Below are 16159 nucleotides of genomic sequence, written 5' to 3' on the forward strand. Positions count from 1 at the left end.
TTGCATCCCGGTGACGACAGGAAAGCCTTTAAGAACAAGCTAGCACAGTCTGCACAAAGCCTTAGATCGGGGCCAGCAGGGGATTGATAGAAATAGATAAGAGTAGGCCTGCAATTGCTGAAAGTCTGAAGTAAAAAATAATTGATGCAATACTTATCTAACTGGTTGAGTAAGATATAAGCAGCAAGGGATGATTTTATTGCATCAAAGGTGCCAGTTAAATGCTGTGATTGTAGTAATCCAGAGAGTAGGATATCTAATCCTCTCCTTGCGAATTTATTTGAATTTGGTTATATAAAATACAAACTGGTATAAGTAAAAGTGACTGTGAAGCTGTTGATAATTGTCAAAACTCAAATGTGATGTATTCATATCATTCACAGAAGGTCAAGATTTCTGGCAGAGACCCACGTGACTGACTTTTAAAAACCAAAAGAACCTGCAGATGCTGGAAATCAGAAACAAAAACAGAAATTGCTGGAAAAGCTCAGCAGGTCTGGCAGCATGTGTGGTGAGAAAGCAGAGTTAATGCTTGGAGTTAAGTGACCCTTCCCCAAAGCTGATGGTAGCTAGGAAAGAGTTTCTTTTGTGTAGAAGATAGGGTGGAGGGTGGGGGTAAGGGGTAAGTGATAGGTGGAGATAGACCCCAAAGAGAGTTGGATAGACAATAGCGTGGATAATGATCAACCTAATGTTAATGGGACTATTCATGGTGAACAAACGAGTTGTGTGTAATAGCAGAATGAGTGATAATGAGGTCTAGTGTGTGGGGCTTGGGAAAGGGACATGGTAGAAGGTGCTTCAAGCTCTAAAGTTGTTGAACTCGATACTGAGTCCAGAAGGCTGTAGAGTTGCCAAGCAGAACATGAGGTGCTGTTGTTCCAGCTGGTGCTGCTCTTCATTGGAGCCCTGCAGCATACCTGAGAGAGTGAGAAGTTGACCAGGCAACAAGGTACCTAGATTACACCTCGTCCCACCCTGCCCCCTGTAAAAACGCCCTCCCATATTCCCAATTCCTTTACCTCCACCACATCTGCTCCCAGGAGGACCAATTCCAATACCGAACAACCCAGATGGCCTCCTTCTTCAAAAACCGCAATTTCTCCTCAGACATGGTTGACGGTGCTCTCCACCGCATCTCCTCCACTTCCTGCTCCTCCGCCCTTGAGCCTTACCCCTCCAATCACCACCAGGACAGAACCCTACTGGTCCTCACCTACTACCCCACCAACCTTCAGATACATCGTATCATCCTCCGTCATTTCCACCACCTCCAAACAGACACCGCCACCAAGGATATATTTCCCTCCCCTCCCCTATCAGCGTTCCAGAAAGACCACTCCCTCCGCGACTCCCTCGTCAGGTCCACACCCCCCACCAACCCAACCTCCACTCCCGGCACCTTCCCCTGCAACCGCAAGAAATGCAAAACTTGCGCCCACACCTCCCCCCTTACTTCCCTTCAAGGCCCCAAGGGATCCTTCCATATCCGCCACAAATTCACCTGCACCTCCACACACATCATTTATTGCATCCGCTGCACCCGATGTGGCCTTCTCTACATTGGGGAGACAGGTCGCCTACTTGCGGAACATTTCAGGGAACACCTCTGGGACACCCGTGCCAACCAACCCAACTGCCCCGTGGCTGAACACTTTAACTCCCCCTCCCACTCCACCAAAGACATGCAGGTCCTTGGCCTTCTCCAACGCCAGACCACGGCAACACGACGCCTGGAGGAAGAGCGCCTCATCTTCCGCCTAGGAACCCTCCAACCCCCTCCCTACCTTTTATCTTAGCCTGCTTGGCACACCTTCCTCATTCCTGAAGAAGGGCTTATGCCTGAAACGTTGATTCTCCTGCTCCTTGGATGCTGCCTGACCTGCTGCGCTTTTCCAGCAACACATTTTTCAACAAGGTAGTGTGTTGAAGTTGCAGGTAACTGGATGCTTAGGGTCTTTTTTTGTTTACAGAATGTGGGTGTTATACAAAGCAGTCACTCGGTCCACTGATTTTTAAGTAAACAAAGCAACATACTATTTTCTAAGTTCCAGAGAAATCAGATCAGACTTGAAATGTTAACTCTGCCTTTCTCTCCACGCATGCTGCCAGACCTGCTGAGTTTCTGCAGAATCCTGTGTGTTTGTTTTAACACTTTATTTCATTTGTTCGCAGGAAGCGTGCACCGCTGGCTGGGCCTGTCCCTCGTTGCCCTTGGGAAGCTGTGGGCTGCCTTTTTAAACAGGGAGGGAGTTCCTGGATTCTGATCCAGAACATCCAAGAAAATGGCATTTTATTCCCAAGTCAGGATTGTGAGTGGCTTGGAGGGGGATTAGCGGGTGCTGGTGTTCATGCTGCCCTTGACCTTCTGAGAGGTGGAGGCTATAGGTTTAGATCTAACCATTACCAGCATTTCGAGAAGAAATCATTTATATACTTTTCACAACATCAGGGCCACCTTTTCAGCCATTGAATTGCTTTTTGAACTGCAGCAACTGATGGAGTGATGGAGAGACGGTGATATTGTACCATTGAACTAGTAATTCAGACACTCAGGCTGATCTTCTGAGGATATGGGTTCGAACCCCAATGCAGCCAATGTTGAAATGTGAATCCAAAAATTTTCTGGACTTAATAACTGACCACATGATGACTATGTAACTACTGTTAATTAAAACCCATCTGGTTCACTGATGTCCAAAAGGGAAGGAAAGCTTTCATCATTACCAGGTCTAAAATACAGTCACCATCGGAGCACTCTCTCAATAAAGAAAGCTGACTGGTTCCTCACCATGCTACAGGTGAGGTTGGGAAGACAGGCTATGGCAATTGAACTCATACTGTTGGCATCACTCCGCAGTGTAGATTGGCCACTCTGTCAAGTGAGTGACCTGACCCTCTACCTGGCCTAGCCTACACATGACTCTCAGTCCCACAGCAATGCGATTGACTCTTAACTGCTCCCTGGGTAAGTATGGATGGGTAGACTTTGCCAACAATTCCCATGGGCCATGAATTTTTTAAAATGGAAAGTGGCAATTTGCACACTGCAAGCTCCCACCGGAAGTAATCAGCAAATGTGTTCATAGAGAAGAATCTATTGATTTTAATGTTCATGCAGGGACAAATACTGGCTCACAGACCTGAAATAGTCATGGAGTCATAGAGCCCTACAGCACGGATGCAGCATGCTGACAAACAGTCCATCCACGCTAATCCCATTTCCCAGCATTTGGTCCAGATTCTTCTAATCCTTTCCATGTATTTGTCCAAATGCCTTTTAAATGTCGTTAATGTACCCACCTCAACCATATCTGCTGGCAGCTCATTCCATGTGCGTACCACCCTCAGTGTAAAAATATTGCCCGTCAGGTTCCCAATTATTCTTTCCCCTCTAACCTTAAACTGATGCCCTCTAGTCCTCAATTCCCCAACCCTGGGAAAAAGACTGAGTGCATTCACCCTGTCTCCATGCCACTCATGAACTTACACATTTCTATAAGATTCCCCCTCAGTCTCCTACACTCGAAGGAAAAACTTCCAGCCTCTCCATATAACTCAGACTCTTGAGTCCAGGCAACATCCTTGTAAATTTCTTCTGCACTCTTCCCAGTTTAATAACTTCCTTCCTATAGCAAGGTGACCAAAATCTTAACTTTTTTTCTCTCTCAGGAGATTCTGTCAGATGTACTGAGAATTTCCAACCTTTACTTTTCTACTTTATGGCAAAGCGGATCCCTCTGCTAACCTTCAAATGATGGGATGGTCATTGCCCGATTCTCTCTCAAGGGAAGATGTTTATTGTCTCATCTGAAGGCTGGCTCTGTGACAGTGCCACTCTCCTCAGTCCCACACAGTCATCACAAAGCCCAGAGCATTGACCTTCAATCTTCAGCTCTGATCCAATAGCTGACAAAATGTATCCCAATTTTGGCCTGAGACTTCACTTTTGATGAAAAACTCAAACCTAGAAAATGGCAGCTGATGTAGGCCAATCAGCCCTTTGAGCCGGCTCCATCGTTCAATATGATCATGGCTGATCATCCAAAACAGTCCCTGTATCTACTTTCTCTATGTACCCTTTGACCCCTTTAGCCCTAAGAACTATGAATGAAGAAGTAAGCTCTGTGAAGCAGTATAAATCAACAATGGAATTGAAGGCACTTTTTGTTTTAAATTGTTCATTCATGGGATGTGAGTTTCTCCATCTGGGCCAACATCTATTGTCCATCCCTCCTTGTTCTTGAGACAAACATGGTGAGCTACCTTTTTGATCACTACAGTTCATCAGCTGGAGGAACGCCCACATTTATGAGCCAGTTTTTTTGACCCAATCACAGCAAAAGATGGCAATATTGTTCCAAATTAGGATGGTGAGTGGCTTGGAAAGATTTCAACACCTTGCGCAGCGCCACTAGCCACAGACCTACAGTCAGAAAAACACCCCTCTGCAACTGCGCTCTGCCTTCTTTGACCAAGACAATTTTGTATCCAACCTAACAACTCTCCATGGATCCCATGTGACTTGATCTTCTGAACCAGACTACAGTCAGCAACCTTGTCAAATGCTTTAGTAAACTCCATGGAGATACCAGCCACTGCCCCACCCTCATCAGTCACCTTCATGCCTTCTCTTAAAAACTCAATCAAATTTGTTAGACAAAACCTCCCCTGCACAAAGTCGTTCTTCTGTCCCTAATAAGTTTCTTCCTTTTCAATTGCAAGTAAATCCTGACACGAAGAGTATTCTCCAATACTTTCCCAACCACAGGCTTATAACTTGCTTGATTCTCCTTTGTTGCCCTTCTTAAATAAAGGAACAACATTGGCTGTTATCCCATCTGTGTGGCTAAAGAGGATGCAAAGATCTCTGTCATGGCCCCAGCAATCTCCTCCCTCAGTACCCTGGGATGGATCCCATCAAGCCCTGTGGATGTACCTATCTTAATGCTCTTCACGACATTTAAATGGGAATGAAGGGTTACCTCCTAACCTTCCCTCACCCCAAAGCCTGACATTCCCCTCCACATCCTGGGGTACCTCTTCATCCATGGCTCCACAGCTCTCACCCACCTCACTACCCTCTCTCTCTCTCTGGCACCCATTATCTGGCTCCAATGGAAGACCCCAACACTGCCCCCAATCCTGATTGACTTGTCACTGGCTCCTTTTTTATTTGCAAAGTGGATGCAATGCCAACAGTGTCTACCTTGCCCAATGGCGCTGCTGAGGTCAGACAGCAACCTGCCAAGGTTCTGAGAAAGGACGTACTCCCATAATGGAAATGAAAGTCACATCCTCAGCCATTGAATGCTCCTCCGAGGTCTACATCGTTGTGGGACAGCCTATTGAAGAGGGGGCATTTAACAGAGCAACTTATTTTGGCAGCAGTGCAGTAAACCTCAAACATCGTGGATCAGTAGAATCCATAAAATGCTCTGACCGATGGAGGTAAGCATGCCAAACGTCTTCATTATCACCCTGTCTACTCGTGACACCACTTTCAGGGAACTGTGTACCTGCACCCCTCGGTCTCTGTTTGACAAAACTCCCAAGGGACTTACCATTAACTGTGTTAGTCCTGCCCTGGTTAATCTAACCAAAATGCAAACCTCGCATTTATCTTAATTAAACTCCATCGGCCACTCTTTGGCCCACTGGCCAGTTGATCAAGGTCCTGTTGTACACTTAGATGCCCTTCTTCACTATCCACTATGCCACCAATTATGGTGTCTCCCAGAACTTTATTAACCATGCCTCCAATATCCATATCCAAATTGTTTCTACAAATGATGAACTTCAACAGACCCAGCACTGACCCTTAGGGAACACCGCTGGTCTCAGGCCTTCAGTCTGGACAACAACCCTCTATCACTACCTTCTATCTCCTGCCATCAAACCAATTTTGTATCCAATTTGTTAGCTCTCCCTGGATCCCATGTGATCTAACTTTACTAATGAGTCTACCATGCGAAAATTTGTCAGAGGCCTTGCTGAAGTCCATGCAGACAAGATCTACTGCCCTGCCTTCATCTATCTTCTTGGTCACCTCTTCTAAAAACTCAATTACATTTGTGAGAGATGATTTACCATGCATAAAGCCATGACGGCTATCCCTAATTAGTCCTTGCCTTTCCAAGTACGTGTAGATTCTGTCTCTCAGAATCCCCACCAACAGCTTACCCACCATTAATGGCAGGCTCCATAGTCTGCAGTTCCCTGGCTTTTCCTTGCAGCCTTTCTTAAATAATGACGAAATATTAGCCATTGTCCAGTCTTTCAGCACCTCACCCATGGTTGTTGTTGATGCAAATATCTAAAGTAGCAGCCCTGTAAAGTCTTTCATGGGATAAACTTGATCAGATGCTGGAGATTTATCAATCTTTATGTGTTTTAAGACCTCCAGCACCTCTTCTTCTCTAATGTGATCTCTTTTCAAGGCATCACTATTTATTTCCCTGAGTTCCCTTGCTTCCATTTTTTTCTCCACAGTAAATCCTGATGCAAAATATTTATTTCAGATCTCACCCACCTCCTGTGGTTCCTCACATAGATAGCTTCAACAATCTCTAAGGAGCCCTATTCTCTTCCTAGCTACTCTTATGTCCTTAATGTACTTGTAGAGTCTCTTTGGATTATCCTTAACATTACCTGCCACAGCTATCTCACGTCCCCCTTTGTTCCCTTTTGCTTTTCCCTTTAATTCTATTCACTAGAATCCTCATGGTATTCACTTGATCCCGGTTGTCTATGCCTGGGATGGATAGAAAATTGGTCAGCAGGCAAGAGACCATGAGTATCACTAAATGGGTTTTTTTTCGAAATGCCAGAGAGTAAATAGTGGTCAATGGCAGAGATCGGATGAGACACCCCACTATTCACAATAGAAGTGAATGATTTAGATGAATTGAAAAGTATGGTGCTAGTACAGCACAGCTGGTCAGGTAGCATCAGAGGAGCAGTAAAGTCGACGTTCCGAGCTCCTCATACATGGTTAAGGAGCTGGTATATTGGAGAAGGATTCACATTTTTGGATTATTGGAAGCTGTTTTGGGGTAGAGGTGACTTGTACAAGAAGGACGGATTGCACCTAACTTGGAAGGGGACTAATACTGGCAGGGAGATTCGCTAGAGCTGCTCAGGGAGATTTAAACTACTAAGTGGTGTGGGGTTGGGTGGGGGGAGGTGGGGGAGATGGTTGGGACCTAGGGAAATAGTGAGGAAAGATTTCAATCTGAGACTGGTACAGTTGGGAATAAAGGTGAGTCAAACAGTCAGGGCAGGCAGGGACAAAGCAGAAGAAAGGTAGGACTGATAAATTGAACTACATTTATTTCTGAAGATTCCTGAAGAAGGGCCTGTGCCCGAAACGTCGAATCTCCTGTTCCCTGGATGCTGCCTGACCTGCTGTGCTGTTCCAGCAATAAAGTTTCAACTTTGATCTCCAGCATCTGCAGACCTCACTTTCTCCTCCTACATTTATTTCAATGCAAGGGACCAAACAGGGAAGGCAGATGAACTCAGGGCATGGTTAGGAACATGGGACTGGGATATCATAGCAATTACAGAAACATAGCTCAGGGATGGGCAGGACTGGCAGCTTAATGTTCCAGGAAACAAATGCTACAGGAAGGATAGAGAGGGAGGCAAGGGAGGAAGGGGAGTGACATTTTTCACAAGGGATAGCATTACAGCTGTGCTGAGGGAGGATATTCCTGTAAATACATCCGGGGAAGTTATTTGGGTGGAACTAAGAAATAAAAAAGGGATGATCACTTTATTGGGATTGTATTATGGACCCCTAATAGTCAGAGGGAAATTGAGAAACAAATTTGTAAGGAGATCTCAGTTATCTATAAGAATAATAGGGTGGTTATGGCAGGGGATTTTAACTTTCCAAACATAGACTGGGACTGTCATAATGTTAAGGGTTTAGATGGAGAGGAAGTTGTTAAGTGTGTACAAGAATTTTTTCTGATTCAGTATGTGGATGTACCTACTAGAGAAGGTGCAAAACTTGACCTACTCTTGGGAAATAAGGCAAGGCAGATGACTGAGGTGTCAGTGGGGGAGCACTTTAGGGCCAGCGACCATAATTCTATTCGTTTTAAAATAGTGATGGAAAAGGATAGACCAGATCTAAAAGTTGAAGTTCTAAATTGGAGAAAGACCAATTTTGACGGTATTAGGCAAGAACTTTCGAAAGCTGATTGGGGGCAGATGTTTGCAGGTAAAGGGACGGCTGGAAAATGGGAAGCCTTCAGAAATGAGATAACAAGAATCCAGAGAAAGTATATTCCTGTTAGGCTGAAAGGGAAGGATGGTAGGTAAGGGAATGCTGGATGTCTAAAGAAATTGAGGTTTTGATTAAGAAAAAGAAGGAACCATATGTCAGGTATAGTCAGGATAGATCGAGTGAATCCTTAGAAGAGTATAAAGGAAGTAGGAGCATACTTAAGAAGGAAATCAGGAGGACAAAGAGCGACATGAGATAGCTTTGGCAAATGGAGTTAAGGAGAATCCAAAGGGTCTTTACAAATATATTAAGGACAAAAGGGTAACTGGGAAGAGAATAGTGCTGTTCAAAGATCAGCAAGGTGGCCTTTGTGTGGAGCCGCAGGAGATGGGGGAGATTCTAAATGAGTATTTTGCATCAGTATTTACTGTGGAAAAGGACATAGAAGATATAGAATGTAGGGAAATAGATGGTGACATCTTGCAAAATGTCCATATCACAGAGGAGGAAGTGCTGGATATCTTGAAATGCATAAAAGTGGATAAATCCCCAAGACCTGATCAGGTGTACCCGAGAACTCTGTGGGAAGATAGGGAAGTGATTGCTGGGCCTCTTGCTGAGATACTTGTGTCATTGATAGTCACAGGTGAGGTGCCAGAAGACTGGAGGTTGGCTAATGTGGTGCCACTGTTTAAGAAGGGCGGTAAGGACAAGCCAGGGAACTATAGACCAGTGAGTCTGATGTCGGTGATGGGCAAGTGGTTGGAGGGAATCCTGAGGGACAGGATGTACATTTTTTTGGAAATGCAAGGACTGATTAGGGATAGTCAACATGGCTTTGTGAGTGGGAAATCATGTCTCACAAACTTGATTGAGTTTTTGAAGAAATAACAAAGAGGATTGATGAAGGCAGAACAGTGGACGTGATCCAAAAGGACTTCAGCAAGGTATTTGACAATGTTCCCCATGGGAGACTGATTAGCAAGGTTAGATCTCATGGATTACAGGGAGAACTAGCCATTTGGATACAGAACTGGCTCAAAGTTAGAAGACAGAGGGTGGTGGTGGTGGAGGGTTGTTTTTCAGACTGGAGGCCTGTGACCAGTAGAGTGCCACAAGGATTGGTGCTAGGTCCATTACTTTTCATCACTTATATAAATGATTTGGATGTGAGCATAATTAAATTTGCAGATGACACCAAAATTGGTGGTGTAGTGCACAATGAAGATTATCTCAGATTACAATGGGATTTGATCAGATGGGTCAATGGGCTGAGAAGTGGCAGATGGAGTTTAATTCAGATAAATGCGAGGTACTGCATTTTGGGAAAGCAAATCTTAGCAGGACTTATACACTTAATGGTAAGGTCTGAGGGAATGTTGCTGAACAAAGAGACCTTGGAGTGCAGGTTCATAGCTCCTTGAAAGTGGAGTCGCAGGTAGATAGGATAGTGAAGAAGGCATTTGATATTCTTTCCTTTATTGGTCAGAGTATTGAGTACAGGAGTTGGGAGGTCATGTTGCGGCTGTACTGGACATTAGTTAGGCCACTGTTGGAATATTGCGTGCAATTCTGGTCTCCTTCCGATTGTAAAGATGTTGTGAAACTGGAAAGGATTCAGAAAAGATTTATAAGGCTGTTGCCAGGGTTGGAGGATTTGAGCTATAGGGAGAGGTTGAATAGGCTGGGGCAGTTTTTCCTGGAGCGTCGGAGGCTGAGGGGTGACCTTATAGAGGTTTACAAAATCATGAAGGGCATGGATATGATAAATAGACAAAGTCTTTTCCCTGGGGTTGGGGAGTCCAGAACTAGAGGGCATAGGTTTAGGGTGAGAGGGGAAAGATCTAAAAGAGATCTGAGGGGCAACTCTTTCATGCAGAGGGTGGTATGTGTATGGACTGAGCTGCCAGAGGAAGTGGTGGAGCCTGGCACAATTGCAATATTTAAGTGGTATTTGGATAGGTATATGAATAGGAAGGGTTTGGAGGGATATGAGCCAGGTACTAGCAGGTGGGACTAGATTGGGTTGGGATATCTGGTCGGCATGGACAGGTTGGACCGAAGGGTCTGTTTCCATGCTGTACATCTCTATGACTCTATGACTCTATAAGCTCGTCATGAAGAGCTCATGCTCGATAGGTTGGCTCTCCTACTCCTCGGATGCTGCCTAACCACACTTTTCGACTCTGATCTCAGCACCTGCAGCCCCCATTTTCTCATTATGGTTTAGATGAGGAAGCTAATTGCAATATCTCAAGATTTGCAGATGCCACAAAGCTGAATGGGAGAGGGAGCTGTGAGGAGGATGTGGAGATGTGGCAGAGTGTTGTGGACAGGCTGAGAGAGGGGCAAACACATGGCAGCTGCAGTATAATGTGGATCAATGTGAGGTTATCTGTTTTGGTGGCAAAACTAGGAAGGCAGATTATTATTTGAATAGCTGTATATTTGGGTAGGGGCATATTCAACGAAATCTGGGTGTTCTCACCAGTTCCTGAAAGTAACAGTGCAGGTGCAGCAGGCAGTAAAAAGGGCAATCTGTACCCTGGCCTTCATTAGTGGGAGAATTCGAATACAGGAATAAGCGTGTTTTACTGCAATTATACAGGGCATTGTGTTAGGCAGACCACATGTGGAATATTGTGTACAGTTTTGGTTTCTTTATCTGAGGAAGGGCGCTCTGGTGGAAGCAGTGCAGCAAAAGTTCACCAAGATGATTCCTGGGATGGCAGGACAGATGTATGAGGAGAAAATGAGTTGGTTGGGATTGGAGTTTCAAAGAACGAGGGACGATCTCATAGAAACCTATAAAATTCCAACAGGACGAGACAGGTTATTTGCAGGAAGGATGTCCCCAGTGGTGAGGAACTCAAGAACCAGGGTTTATAGTTTAAGGATGAGGTGTAAACCTTTTAGAACTGAGATGAGGAGAAATGTGTTCACCCAGAGAGCCTGTGGAATTTACTGCCACAGAAAATGGTTGAGGTCAAAACATTCTGTGTTTTCTTGTGTATAAAGGGATCAAGATATGGGGGGAGGATGGGATTAGGATATTGAGCTCGGTGATCAGAATGATTGTATTGAATTGTGGAGCAGATTAGAGGGGCTGAATGGCCTACTCCTGCTCCTATCTTTTTGGTTCTATGTTTCTATGTACTATATGGTTACACTCCAAGCAGAATTTCATTGCATACTCACGAGAGAACTAATTCATTCAAGTATTAAATCTGGTGGACGAGATAGTAACATTTGATGAAGTGTTATTATCTCAGGGGAGGGGTCTGAGTTTGTCTGCATTCTATAAATGGCAGAAAGTGGTACCTGAAAATTATGTAGTGCTTAAATCAGTCTGATTTAGCTTGACACTAATTGGTGTTCGAGGTCACAATCTCATTTGAAAAACTCTAAATAAATGTCTGTCTAAACTCAACTGGATGATGATGAAAGTATTTGGTTCATCTTTCAGTGGTAATAAAGTCTTTAGCTGCGGCTGCCAGTTTTAAAGTGGATATCAGATCTTTCAGGAGTATTGTAGCATTCAAAGAGCAAGAGATCTAGCTAACAGGCATCAGAATGATGATGCCACAGCCAAGTCAGATCTGAGGAGGATTGTTGCAATGTCTTTGTTTGTTTTTATTCCATTGTTCAGGCCAGCAATGACACCAATTTCATCTCCTCAGGAGGCTGCAGAAATTACCATTTCATAAAAACGACACCTCTTAGTAAGTTGGTGAGCTGCAACAACTCCCCAGATTTAAAGAAAGCAGCAGCTTCCTAGATATGGTTCTGACAGCTCTTTAATTCAGGTGTAAGGGCATCCACAGGGGACCCACAGTGTCAGGGAGTTCCAGTATTTTAACCCAGTGACAATGAAAGAATGGTGATATAATTTCAGGTCAGGACTGTGTGTGGCTAGGAGGGGAACACTCAGGTGCTGGTGGTCTCATGGATTGTGCTAATGCATTAAGATTAGCTGAGAGAGTCGGATTCTCGTCCGGGGGAGTCGGAAATTTTCCTGACCTTGTAACCCCACCTTCCTTTTAAAAGGATCTGCCTGTCCTGTTTTTGAGTTTGGGAAGCCATCTCACAAATGAAACATTAATACTGTCTCTTTCTCCAAAGATACCTCACAATCTGCTGAGTTTCTCTGGCACGTTCTGATTTTGTCATGTGGTCATTAACCCATTGTTGTCTTCAGGAGCTGGCTGTGTGCAAATTGGCTTCCAACTAGCCTACATTGCAAACATTAACTACACCTCAACTGTAAAGTATTCTGAACTGTTATGGGTTCATAATATCTTAGTGCAAGTTTTGCTCCCTATAAAATACCAAACGCAATTCATTGTACATGACAAACTTTCAGCGCCTCAAACACCAATTAGTGTCAAGCTACATCAGACTGATTTAAGCACCACACAATTTTCAGGTAACACTTTCTGCCATTTATATAGTGGGAACTAACCCAATTGCCCTCAAGATAACTATGCATTAATGCAGACAATGTGATTCCGATTTCTACCAGATCAATCATTGTCTGGATATGAACCAAGTACTAAGTACCTATCAAGAGAGAAAAATGCTTCAAACACACATCAGTTAAGGTGACATCTGTGTTTGGTGACTGAGTTTGATTTTCTTTCATCAGAACTGGATGAAGATAGACAATTGACTCATTGTAGTCAAGATTAGAGTGGTCTGGAAAAGCACAGCAGGTCAGGCAGCATCCGAAGAGCAGGAAAATCGATGTTTCGGGTCGGAGCCCTTCACCAGGCTCCTGCTCAAAACGTCTATTTTCCTGCTTCTCGGATGCTGCCTGACCTGCTGTGCTTTATCAGCACCACTCTAATCTTGACTCTAATCTCCAGCATCTTCAGTCCTCACTTTCGCCTAATTAACTCATTGTAACCAATGAAACCATGTGCAAGTGCTGTAGGCAGTTAAAAAGTAGAAAGAGATTCCTGGTGGTGAATTTAACCTGAGGGATAGAGCAAAAGGAAAGTGGCTGTGTCAGGTTTAGATGTGAAATGAAAAGAGGCATTGTCCTGCACTTCTGTTAATTGTAACACAAATTGACTCTGATTAATTAACTTTTGTTCTTTCATAGTTTGCAGGCGTTGTCACTGTTACTGGTAAGATTGGTTGCCCCATCCTGAATTGCTTTTGAACTAAGTGACTTGTAAGGCTATTTCTAAGGGTAACTACATGCAAACCACATTGCTGTTGGTCTGGAGTCAAATATAGGCCAGACCAGGTAAGGATGAAAGATTTCCTTTCCCTCAAGGATTTGAGTGGATTGAATGAGTCTTTTGAGAATCAATTATTATTGTCATGACCGCCATTATTAAACTTGAATGATTTGTTCATTGCTGCAGCTGTACAAAACCCTGGTTAGCTCCCATTTGGCGTATTATGAGCAGATCTGGGCACCACATCTTGGGAAGGATACATTTGCCTTGGAGGGAGTACACATGGCTATACAAGAATGATAGCTGGACTTCAGGGATTAAGCAGAGATTTGAGGAGAGATAATACAAGTTAGGCCTGTTTTCTCTAGAATTCAGAAAGTTGAAGGGTGGTCTAATAGAAGTCTTCAAGATATTAACAGGAAAAGACAGGGTAGATAAAGATAAACTATTTCCATTGGCTGGGGATTCTAGAATTATGGAGTACAGTCTGAAAATTAGGGCCAGATCATTCAGGAGAGATCGTAGGAAACATTTGTGCACACAAAAGTTGGTAACTGTTTGGAACTCTCTCCTATAAATGACGGTGGGTGCTTGATCAGTTGTTAATTATATAACTGATAGATTTTTTTGTTAAGCAAAGATATTACAGAACATGGGCCAAAGGCAGGTACAGGTATATGGAGTTAAGCCAGAGATGAGCCATGACCTTATTGAATGGCAGAATAGGTTTGAGAGGCTGAATGGCCTACTCATCTTCCTATGTTCCCATAATTGAAATTAAATTCTACCAGCTGTCAAAGTGACTTACACACCCATGTCCCCAGATCATTAAACTAACCCTCTGGCCTGTTAAGTCGAGTCAAGATTAGAGTAGTGCTGGAAAAGCACAGCAGGTCAGGTAGCATCCGAGGAGCAGGAAAATCGACATTTCGGGCAAAAGCCCTTCATCAGGCACCTGTTAAGTCGAGTGACATTCCCACTTTGCGTTCCTCACCATAACTCAACTGCACCATATGGATCATTGTCTAGAACACAAGGCAGCACAGATAAGTCGTACCAGTTAACCACACTAGGGAATCATCGATGACTTGGTGTAACACTTTGAGCCAATTAAAAAGGAAGGGCGGTACTGAAATTGTCAGCAGATTGAGAGAGAGAGTTGTTGAGAGTGACCATTTATTATCACTGGTATGGTTCACCCAGGGACAATATTTTATTGGGCAGACTGTCATAAAGCACAGGAACAGAATCACCATACTAAGTAACATCTTCAATGAACCTCCAGGCGAAGCATTGCTGATGATTCCTGCTTTCTATTTATCTGTTTGGGTTTCTTTGGGTTGGTGATGTCATTTCCTGTGGTGATTTCATTTCCTGTTCTTTTTCTCAGGGGGTGGTAAATCAGCTCCAAGTCAATGTGTTTGCTGATAGAGTTCCAATTGGAATGCCATGCTTCTAGGAATTCTCATATGTATCTCTGTTTGGCTTGTCCTAGGATGGATGTGTTGTCCCCTGAGAGCCACCCCCTGAGAAAAAGAACAGGAAATGACATCACCACAGGAAGTGATATCACCAACCAAAGAAACCGAAATGTATAAATAGAAAGCAGGAATCATTAGCAATGCTTTGCCTGGAGGCTCACTGAAGATGTTACCTAGTATGATGATGAAATGTCTGAACCTGAACCTTCCAGCTCAGCAAACATACCTACATCCAGAACATCAACCTGAGCTACAAATCTTCTCAAAACTTGCTAGCAGGAATTAAAGGTTAGTTACTCAGTGACCGAATCAAAACCCATTTTCTAAATTTGCAGATGTTACAGATTTGGTGGGTGTGGGGAGGTGATGGTATGGACAATACTAGGAAGGGGCTGGTATAAAGAAGGTATTATGTGGTATTACTGCTGGACTGTTGATGGAGGTGATGTTCCAAGGAGCTGGGTTCAAATACCATCATAACAGATGGTTAGAATTTGAATTTGGTAAAAATCTGGAATTAAGAGTCTAATGATGACCATGAAACCTTTGTCAGGAAAAACCCATCTGGTTTACTAATGGCCTTTCGGGAAGGAAATCTGCCATCCTTGTCTGGCCTACATGTGACTCCAGACCCACAGCAATATGGTTGACTCTTAACTGCCCTCTGGCCATTAGGGATGAGCACCTCATGCTGTGAATACATTTTTTAAAATTACAGGAAGACATCAATAACCATTCAGAATGGGCAGCTTATTAGAAAAGTAAACTCAGTGTGGATAAGCATAAGAAATCCTGAGGCATCCTGACTGGATAAATATGGAGAAGATTTTTTTTATGGGAGAATCTAGAACTAGAGGTCAAAGGTTAAAAGTCAGGGATGGCTCACAATGAGGTGAATTATTTTCTCACAGGGGGTTGTGAGTCTTCCTGACATGGTGATGGAAGCATTGTTCTTGAATAATTTTAAAACAGGAGTAGATATATTTTTGTCGATAAAAGAGATGAAAGTTTATCAGGGATAAGCAAGAATGCAGCTTTGAGGTTACAATCAGATCAGCTATTGTTTCTGAATGGCAAAGCAGGTTTAAGGGGTTCCTATTCCTAGTTCATTTATCAGCATCGAGATCCACTGGTTGGAGCCATACCCAGCACATCAGCAGATGGTTATGGTTGGCGGAGGTCAGTCATCTCAGTTCCATGACTTCTCTGCAAGAATTCCTCAGGGTAGTGCCCTAGGCCCAACCACCTTCAGCTGC

At 43.8% G+C, this 16159-nt stretch overlaps 1 long non-coding RNA gene across 1 annotated transcript; it reads left to right on the forward strand.

Annotated features, from left to right (window-relative positions):
* The first annotated feature begins 479 nt into the window (after window positions 1-479).
* Window positions 480-2694, forward strand: LOC122565252. Its single transcript, XR_006316123.1, has 2 exons — window positions 480-511; window positions 2176-2694. It is a non-coding gene; the product is annotated as an uncharacterized LOC122565252 (long non-coding RNA).
* Window positions 2695-16159: the final 13465 nt, after the last annotated feature.

This window comes from Chiloscyllium plagiosum, chromosome 2 (assembly GCF_004010195.1).
Source record: "Chiloscyllium plagiosum isolate BGI_BamShark_2017 chromosome 2, ASM401019v2, whole genome shotgun sequence".
Lineage (NCBI taxonomy): Eukaryota > Metazoa > Chordata > Chondrichthyes > Orectolobiformes > Hemiscylliidae > Chiloscyllium > Chiloscyllium plagiosum.